Raw genomic sequence first — 3119 nt, 5'->3', positions numbered from 1 at the left:
AATTAAACTTTAAAAGCAGTTATGGTGGGCAGTTACGTCCTAGGCCTGTATCTTCACTGACAAGGTCAACCTTTACCGTAACTGAGCCTATCTGTCTTTTTGCATCTATGATAACATACTCTTGAAATGTCTGGGTAACTTGTAACTTCCCTTTTTCTGCAGCCCCTGGGGCACAACCAAATCTGCTGGGCACCAGGACAGATACCCCAATTCCTTCATTATCATGTGAATTGATCCTGCACCCACCTAAGTATGTGTCCATCATTTTACTTTTTATCCAATCCCAGGGGTTTCCCCTGCTTTGCTTATCCCTCCTGCTTCATCAATCAGCAATGAATTTCATGTAACCCACTTACGTCCCTCCTTTGATTGCAAATGTGTAAATAAAAAGTTAACCCCTCCATTCTCGGGAGCAGTATCAATTCATTGAGGTTCTGCTTCCCGGCATGTGTGGACAGTTTGGCTCAAACTCACAAAAATTCTCTCAATGGTTTTTTCCGTTAACATTACTAACTTCACTTCCTTCTTATAGAGCCTTAGGTCAACTTTGTTGCTATTGTTCCACTTCCTTGTACTAAGTTAAGCCCCATTTCCTGGTACTCCATTGGACCTGGAATTCATGATTCGCGCCAGATTGGGAAGCCACGCCCTTAAGCCAATCAGGAGGGAGCGGGGTGAGCCATGAGTCAGGGACATGGAGGACCGGCTTCCCCTTCGGTGTGCTCGGCCCGGCACATTTTCCTGTTGGCCTTGCACGCTTTCGGAGAAGTACCTTGGCCTTACGGAGCGATTCTCAAGTTCCCCTGGCGCCTTTTAGGAGCATTTCTAACAACAACACCCCAGACCACCAGCACTCACTGCACAGACCAGGGCTCCTGGCTGGGCCTCTGACCAGGCAGGATGGGGTAGCACCGCCCCCGAGGACGTGATCCCACAACCGGGTTCCTATCCCAACAGCACCCAGGGTCCAGCCGGGCTCCTAAAGCAGCCTGGATCGCGGGGTCGGGCTTTGCCTGAAACGAGGCGGGACGAGGTAGCCCTGCCCACGAGGGCAGGTCTCCAGGACGAAGCTTCAGGTGATGGAGGCGCGCGCCCGGCTGGTGGAGTTGGTGCGCTGTTCACTGTCTGCGAGGCGGCCGCGGGCCCCTCAGAAGTTCAGGGCTAGACCCGTGTCCCCCCCGCCCGGGAGCCGGGCGGGAGGGAGCAGGTACTTATATCCTCCTCGTCCTCCTGGTATCTCAGTGAAGTCCACTTCCCAGTGTTCTCCGGGGTTCTGACCTGGGAATCGCTGCCCCGGCACGGCCACAAAGGGGGCCCTTGGTTCACCTGGGCACATACTTGGCACCTTCTGGCCAAGTCTTGGGATATTTTCTGGAGCCCTGGAATGTAAAATTCTCTTCCCAGCAGTTCTGATAGCTTCGTTCCCCCCAGGTGGGTGCTTTGGTGGGTCTGGGAAGCGATGGTCCGCCCCAGGGCTTCTGGTACTATAGGCCTCCCATCTGGCAGAATTAGCCATCCATCCTCTCCTTCCCGGGCCCTTAGCTTCTCAGCTAGCCTCTGCTCCTCCGGTAGGTAAGTAGGCTTCTTTGGGAGCCTTTGTGCTGGCAGGGCTACGAGAACCTCCAGGGGCCCTACTGGTCTTTTAGCCACTTCCTTGGCGGTTTGGTCTGCAAACCGATTTCCCTGTGCTTCGGGACTATTTCCCTTCTGGTGCCCCCGGCAATGAATTACCACCACCTCCTTGGGCCCCCATATGGCTGCCAGGAGGTTAAGTATTTCAGAAGCATTTTTAATGTCCTTTCCTCCTGATGTCAGGAGACCTCTTTCCTGATATAGGACCCCATGCACATGTACTGTGGCAAAAGCATACCGACTGTCCGTGAAAATGTTCACTCTTTTTCCTTTTCCCCACCGGAGGGCCTGAGTGAGTGCTATTAGTTCCGCCTTTTGGGCTGAGGTGCCTCGTCCTAAGGCCTGTGCCCAGAGAATTTCCTTTTGTGTCACCACTGCCGCCCCCCGCATACCGGGTACCTCCTTCTATGAAACTGCTCCCATCCGTGTAGAGGGTCTCATCTGGATTCTGCAGGGGCTGGTCCACGAGGTCCTCTTGGAGGGAAGTGAGGGCAGTCAATGTCTCCTCGCAGTCATGCAAAGGGGCCTCTGCCTCTTCGGACTGGAGGAATGTGGCCGGGTCCAAGGTAGCTGTTTTCAGGAAGCTGACTCATGGGTCTAGCAGCAACACCTGGTACTGGGTAATGCGGGCGTTAGACATCCATCTCTCCGGGGGGCTTCTTAATAAGGTCTCAACTGCATGCGGGGCAACTACTTGGAGATTTTGGCCAAAGGTTAGCTTTGAGGCTTCTTTTACCAGTAGGGCAGTGGCTGCAATGGCTCTCAAGCAGTTGGGCCATCCCGATGCCACTGGGTCAAGCCTCTTAGAGAGATAAGCTACAGGGCGTTTCCATGGTCCCAGGGGTTGCGTGAGGACCCCTTTCGCCACCCCTTTGTTCTCAGCTACATATAGCTGGAAGGGTTTGGTTAAGTCTGGCAGGGCGAGTGCTGGGGCGCTTACCAGGGCTTCTTTCAGTCTCTTATAAGCCTCTTCTTCCTTTTTTGTCCAGACTAGGGCGGTCTCCTTTCCCCCCTGTTGCAGAGTATAATGGCCTTGCAATTTCTGCAAAACCTAGTATCCATAACCTGCCATAACCCACTGCCCCGAGGAACTCCCGGACTTGCCTTTTGGTGGTAGGCCTGGGGATTGACAAGATGGCCTTTATTCTGCTACTGGATAAAGTTTGCCTACCCCCTTCTATGTTGTAACCCAAATATGTCACTCGGGTAGTGCATAGCTGAGCTTTCTTGGCTGAGACCCGATACCCCAAATAATCTAGAGTGGTCAGCAACTCTCGAGTGGCCTGTCTACAGTCCTGTTCCTCCTCCGTGGCCAGTAGGAGGTCGTCTACATATTGGAGCAGAGTCACCCGTGGATGGTCCTGACGGAACTCCCGGAGGTCTTGGTTTAGGGCCTCATCGAACAGAGTGGGTAAATTCTTAAACCCTTGTGGCAACCTAGTCCAAGTTAACTGTCCAGACTCTCCCTCTGTCGGGTCCACCCACTC

Source organism: Myotis brandtii, unplaced genomic scaffold, assembly GCF_000412655.1.
Source record: "Myotis brandtii unplaced genomic scaffold, ASM41265v1 scaffold5183, whole genome shotgun sequence".
Classification (NCBI taxonomy): Eukaryota; Metazoa; Chordata; class Mammalia; order Chiroptera; family Vespertilionidae; genus Myotis; species Myotis brandtii.
Note: the sequence above shows the minus strand (reverse complement) of the source record.